At 37.6% G+C, this 7,189-nt stretch overlaps 1 pseudogene; it reads right to left on the bottom strand.

Annotated features, from left to right (window-relative positions):
- Positions 1 to 6,172: 6,172 nt before the first annotated feature.
- On the bottom strand, positions 6,173 to 6,985 carry LOC111919780 (isocitrate dehydrogenase [NADP]-like; annotated as a pseudogene).
- Positions 6,986 to 7,189: the final 204 nt, after the last annotated feature.

Below are 7,189 nucleotides of genomic sequence, written 5' to 3'. Positions count from 1 at the left end.
ACTACAATTGAACCATTTAAGAAGTTGCATGTAGATCTCGTTGCTTAATTTAAGTGGACAACAATACCCGTGGTCGTCGTCAGCAAAATAGTTTACTTAGAAAAGTTTATAGATATTCTTCATGTTTAAGTGGATCACAATACCAGCAATTGACCAGATGTATTCATGAATGTGAAGGTACTGAGAAACAAGTTCAGGCTGTCTCACAACTTTGATCCCAAATATTTTTGTTTTTGTTAAATTTGTTCATAGTTTTTCTCTATGCACAAATTTAGGGGGAGAATTAAAAAAAACAAACAAAAATCAGAAAATTCAAAATAAAAAAAGTGTTATATTCTGTTTTATTTCTTGTTCAAGAATATCAAAAATCCAAAAATATTTTTGTTTCTGTTTTATTTTTTTCAGAAAATATGAAAAACCCAAAAAGCTTGTGTGCTAAATTTTCTTTTAGTTTTGGTTTGTCTTGAATAGTGCAATCAGGTGAAGATGAAACTCATGGAGTTTGTGTCGAAGATTTCTGAGCCAAGGCTTCATCCGTGATCATCGAAGAATTCTCATTCGAAGGAGCAAGAAATGAAGATTATTCTTTCGACATTCAATATTTCAACCCCAAAAACAAGGTGAAGCTAAAATTGAAGATAATATGACGGGTTGCATTAAAGCCTCCTCAATCAGTCTGCTACTATCTTGAACCTGCTGAAATGATCTAGAAGATTTGTTCTCTCTGATGTTCTCTCTGAAGATTCTCAAGCTGAAAACGCTATCTTTCAAGAATCTTTTCAAGATGCCTCCTCACCTAATGTGCGTTCAATGCCAAATTCTGCAGAAAATCCCAACTACTCAAGATGAAGTCATTCATTGAAGATTCATCAACTTTATCTTGAAGTCCTGAAGAATTTGAAGATTAATGCTGAAGCCAAGCTCTCGATGAAGATTGACAAGAAAAACCAGCTACTTTTTAGGGTGAGCTTGTTGGGTCAATTAAGAAAAGAAAGCTATAAACGAAGGGGGAGATTGTTGGGTCAAAATTATGGTTTATACTTTGATTTTCTAGGCAATTGTATTTGTCTGTAATGTTGTATGAGTTTACGGTCAGGTTTACGGCTAGGGAGGTGTTTACGGCTGTAAAAAGGTTTACGACCGTAAACCCATTTACGGCCCATGTTTCTCATGTATATATATAGGGTGAGGGGTGTGAGGAGGGAACAGTAGAGAGAGAAAGTTAGAAAGAAGAGAGGCGCTTAAGTATGTGAAACTTAAGGTGTGTTCTAGAAAGAGAAAGTGAATCTTGTCTAAGGAACTTCAATCATATCATCAATACATTCATGATTCATCATCTTCTTCTTCTTCTTCTTCTTCTTCTCCTTCTCTTCTATTTTGATCTGGCATCATCCGTTTGATTGGTATTCTGCACCATCAAACGGATCTGATTGATACTCAAACATTTTGGGGACTTACACTCGTAGACCTCAAAAGCCATTAAAAGTCAAATTTGAAGAGTCAAACTTAAAAGTCTAACCGAAAAGCTAAATTTGAAAACGAAAAAGTCAAAGTTTAAAGTTAAAGGTCAAACTTGGAAGTCAAAGACAAAATTTAAGGTCAAAAGTCAAAATTAAAAGTCAAAAATTAAAAACCAAAATTTTTGGTTGAAAATGTAATTTAAAAATGAAAGAAATTGAATTTTGGGGTTAAAAGTGTAAAAAATGTGAACTAAGGTGCGACAATGAGAGCTTTTGAATTGAAATCGAAATGCTTGAAACTAGAAGCAGCATAGTTGAGTTGGTAAGGTGCGTTGGTTGGTTTGGGAGGAGACCCAGGTTCGATCTTCGGCACTCCCAATTCGTTTCTTATTTTTGATGTGCGACGCAAGGATGCCTGCTGTGAAGCTTGCTGAACGTGCGAGGGAGAGGTGCGAGGCGCGAGACCGACGCTGCTGAACGAGAAGGCGTGCGAGGTGCGAGGTGCTAGCTGCAAACTCCGGCTGTAAACCGCCGGGACGCAAACATCGGGCGTAAACTCTCCGGCTGTAAACTCCTCGCATATTACATGAAAAACAACGTTTTTCACCCCTTTTGCTCCAATACTCAATCAAAAATTCGTTTTTATAAAAAACGCGAAGAACAACCCCCCCCCCCCCCCCCCCCCCCCTAATTTTCATAGATATATCCAAAAACCAGAGAATCTTTCCAAAATAAGATCAAATAAGCTCCAGATCTGAGAAAAATGACTGATACAATCCAACCTCAGATACCAATTGAAAGTCCCCAATCTGCTTGTGTATCAATCAGATCCGTTTGATGGTGCGAAATCCCGATCAAACGGATGATGTCAAATCAAAATAGAAGAGAAGAAGAAGAAGATGATGATGAATCTTGAATGTATTGATGGTATGATTGAAGTTCCTTACACAAGATTCACTTTCTGTCTCTAGAACACACCTTAAGTTTCACACACTTAAGCTCATCTCTTTTTTCTGCTATTCACTCCTCACCCAATATATATACTTGGGGAATATGGGCTATAAATGGGTTTACGGCCGTAAACACCCCACTTGGCCGTAAACTTGACCTTAAACTCATAAAACAGCATAGAAAAATATAGTTTCCTAGAAAAGCAAAGTATAAACCATAATTTTGACCCATCAACTAGAGAGTTTGCATCACCAAAAATACGTTCTTGTGATTGTGGATGACTTTACTAGGTTCACCTGGGTCTTCTTCCTAAGGCTCAAATCAGAAACAGCCTCCAAACTCATAAACTTTATCAAAGGAATAGAAATTCTCATCAAGCTCCCAGTAAGGCGGATCCGAAGTGACAATGGTTCGGAATTCACTAATTCCACCGTTGAGAACTTCCTTACAGAGAAAGGTATTGACCAAAACTTTTCTGCTCCATACACTCCACAAAATATTGATGTAGTCGAACGTCACAACAAAACACTTGTTGAAGCTGCTCGATCCATGCTTAACTGTGCAAATCTTCCACCCTATCTTTGGGATGAAGCTATTTCTATTGCATGCTTTACTCAAAATATAAGTATCATCAATCGACACCTCAACAAAACACCATATGAAGCCATGAACGGTCGGAAGCCAAGCATCTATTTTCTTCACGTCTTTGGATGTATATGCTTCATCAAGAACAATTGTGATCAGCTTACCAAGTTCCAACCCAAAGCTGATGAAGCCATCTTTCTTGGATACTCTGCTAAATCAAAGGCTTATCGAGTTCTTAATCGACGAACTTGTGTTCTGGAATAAATTTTTGATGTTACCTTTGATGATAATTTCGTTCAGAATTCTGGCCCAACCCATGTTACAACTCACATCATAGAGTCCGATGCTCCAGCGCCAGGATGTCCGAACCAGAAAACAATCTATGAAGTTGAATTTGAAACCCTATTCAGACCCTTAGAAACAACTCTTGATTCGGAATCTCGAACAAGACACACCTACTCAACCGAATCTCCGGTCTACTAAATTGTTTCCAGTCGACACCTAGTCTTCCTCCATTTGACTCTGAACCATTTCAACCTTCTTAGGTTGAGGGGGAGAATGGTCAACCTTCCCTTGAATCAAATGTCGATGGATTCCAAGATTCAACTATTGAATTTGACTCTAATCGTATCAACAACGATGAAGATGTAAGTTTCTTTGATTTCCCACCTGATGATGACATTAACCTATCTGGTTCAGAAGTTCAGGGGGAGCATCATCCACAAGTTCAAACTATTCAGGGGGAGAAACACAACCCCATTGTTGATATTAGATCATTTTCTGCACAAGATCTTCCAAGACTACATGATTGGACTAAGGATCATCCTCCGAACCAAGTTATTGGAAACCTAAATGCTGGTGTACAAACTCGTTCTGCCACAAGTGTTCAAAATGAATGTCATTTTTCAGCATTTATCTCATTGGTTGAACCCAAATCTATAAAAGAAGCACGAGAACATGCTGATTGGATTACAACCATGTAAGAAGCACTACTAGAAAAAAGGCCTTTTACGACGCGCAAAATACGACGCTCATTGATCTATGTTACGCAAGAGAGAGTGACATTAGAAAAATGTCATCTCTTCAAAAAATTTAAGTATATGTCGCGTTTTATTGAGTGCCCTTAGAGTTAGTGTCTAATGTAAAAAACTTAAAAACACGGAGGGCACTTAATGTAAAATGTGCGCCGTCTCAAAATGTCGCATTATAATTTTAGTGAAAGGCGCGCATCTCTTCACAAAAATCGAGGTTACTAATAAAATATCTAACACTCACTATTCATCAGTCACTTCACTCTCTACGATTCTATCGACTCTGGGACCTCGACTCGCCTCCCCTTGCAGACAACGTCTCCTCCTCCGATCGTTAGGTTACTTCTCTGGCTGATTTTGCCTCGCTGACGACCGTGGGCTCAACTGACATCATTGGAGACTGCTCAAATTTACGTGCCCTAGGTCCGATTAAGGTGTTCCTGTTGAACCGATTTAGGCCAAGTGAACTTCCCGGTTGGCCAGAGAACGATGTAACAGAAGAGAAAGAGCAAAAGAAAGTCAACACAAGGGGAAGAAGCGCCTGGTAGCCATGAATCTGATGCTAAGTTGAACACATTCAAGGGTTTCTCACCTACTGAAGCTTCTCAAGTCGAACACAAGGTAAAATCTCAAGCTTCTCAAGTTATATGTAATGTTTTTATCCCCTTCTTTCATCTTGCGAACATTTTCTCTGCTTTTTATCCCAAACATTCACCTTGTCCTCAAGGTGAAGAAAGGATTGGCTAACCGTGTATATATAATGTCAGTTGCCTAAGAAAAGAGACGAAAACTCCCTCAAAATACTCTTAATCAAACTCCCCTGTGAGATGTTTCTCTTCAGGTTCTTCGAACCCTGGTCTGGTAGAACGTAATTTTTTATGTTTTCTTATTGTACTTATGAAATTATGAAATCGTGTGGTATCTTTCATTTCGATTGGGGGTATGTATGGACGATTTGTAATAGGGATTGAGATTATGAAATCATGGTTGAAGCATTCATTAAACCCTAAATGTAGATGTCTGAGTCGAGATTTATTTTTGAACTGTTGAGAAATTCTGCTAGGACACTTGATCTTCTCAAGAACATAGAAAAAAGTTCTAAGTTGTTTCACTTAATTAGTCAAAAAGCATCTTATTCTGGAACCAAAAGACTTGTTAGAGCATATTAAACATTGAAAGTGTATGTATTTATGAAATCAGCCACTGATTCATTTTGCATTTTGATCATCACACAACCTCTTTGATAGAAACCAAAATCCAATAACAGATAAATGGAACTCAAATATGAGATATATAGATCTAGGAAGCTATTTGATTACTAAATGGAAATAAGAACAAATCAGAAAGGAAATCCAAATGATTATCCTCCTGCCCTAATTAGAAAAGTTCTCTCAAGAGAAACTTCCTGCCCAAGCTAAAGCCGATACTCAAAGTTACAAAATACTGAATGATTCAATACTCTAAAGAATTAAAAATCTATAAAAAGCTTGCCTGTTTGTTTAAAGCATCCAAAGTTTCTTCATTGAGGTCATTACCAGCAGTGATTCCAGTCTTTCCAAACCTCGGAACTCCAAATTCCATTCCAATTGTTTCAAAGAACTTTCTTTTCTCACATGAAAGATAAGCAAGATCACCAGAATCCAACCGAATTCCCCTTGCTTTATACCTATACAAATAAATACATCAATTAACATATTAATTATTATCATTAAAGTTTAAACCTTTTGTATCATAAAATAGAAAAAGACAATAATACCCTAGACCATTTAGTGCTAGAAGAACAACACAGAAGTTAGGAACACCACTCTTCATCACTTAGGAAAAAAAATATCTGATAAGTGTTTGCTGACATGCAACCTACGTGGCATGTACTTGGCAAATTATTAAAAGGTTAAGGTCATATAATAACTCACGTATTTGTACTTTCTTACATATATTTTTTAGTTAAAATACTTCAGGCCTCAAGTATTTTATGAAAAAAAAAAATCCCTGTCAATTTTCATCACATACAAAAAATTTCAGGAGTGAAAATGTAACACCCAACGCAACAAAGACCAGATTACCCTTTGCCTAATGCCTACCTTTTCTTATGACTACCTTCAGCATTTTGTTTTGTTTCAATAGCAGTGCTACGTAGGGATGTTTCTACATAAGAGCAAAACGGAAAGCACACAATATTACAATTCGATCCCTCCACTTTTCCCTTGTTTTCAAAGAAGATCCATTCTTTATCACATTCTCTATCAATACCACCATCTTGAAGTAGAGGCTTGTCCTCAAGCCTAGAGTTTGTAAAACAGTCCAAATCGTGAGAATTGCAAGATCCTTTATCATCTTTCCAAATTCAAAAGTGTCTATACATGCTGCCTCAAATTTCTCATTAAAATCAAGAAGCTTAGAATTGTTATCCAATGTTGTCATGTGGGTCAGCACACAGGTCCATACATAAATTGAGGCTATGCTGATTTTGCTAGTTTTGCCTCTCTTTTGGTGCACCCTGTAATGCCGTGTCACAGGTGGATAGGTTGTTTCAACTTCAATAGTCTTTCCATTCAGACACACCCAGACTGATGTTATCAATTCATGAGATCTGAATCCTTGAGCTAGGAAATCGCTTTGAAGATCACCATCACAATTTTTGCATTCCCAGACATACCTTTCATCACTCTTGAGAGCATAGGCAACCACGTCATCAATAAGATTATGTTCATACCATACATGAGCAGCCTCAAACTTTGACTTCGTGTTTCTTTCATAAACCTCTTGAAATATGTCTTTAAATCTTTCATCATGTTTCTTGAGGATGGTATTCTTGGTGCTAAGATAAAGTGGCCATTTTTTCTGATAAGTTATGTTCATTGAGGCTTCAACAAAAGTAACAATGGACTTATCAGTGTTTTACATTGACAAAGCTCCAACACCCGTGAAACTGTAAACCTCCCGGAGCGGTGGCAACATGTCGGGCGAGATCAATTGCTTTCTCACAGGTGGTCGGTCGGAGTAACCTAAGCCATTTCTTTATGTCCGCTTGCAAACCACGAATAAATATTCCAAGTCATTGCTCATCTGATTAGTATGGAATAAAAACTGATAAGGCTTGGAAATTCTCTATGTATTCTTCGACATCCCCCTCATGATTCAACGATCCTAAGTCATTGATCA

This window comes from Lactuca sativa, chromosome 4 (genome assembly GCF_002870075.4).
Source record: "Lactuca sativa cultivar Salinas chromosome 4, Lsat_Salinas_v11, whole genome shotgun sequence".
Lineage (NCBI taxonomy): Eukaryota > Viridiplantae > Streptophyta > Magnoliopsida > Asterales > Asteraceae > Lactuca > Lactuca sativa.
This window is presented reverse-complemented; position numbering and strand designations above follow the sequence as displayed.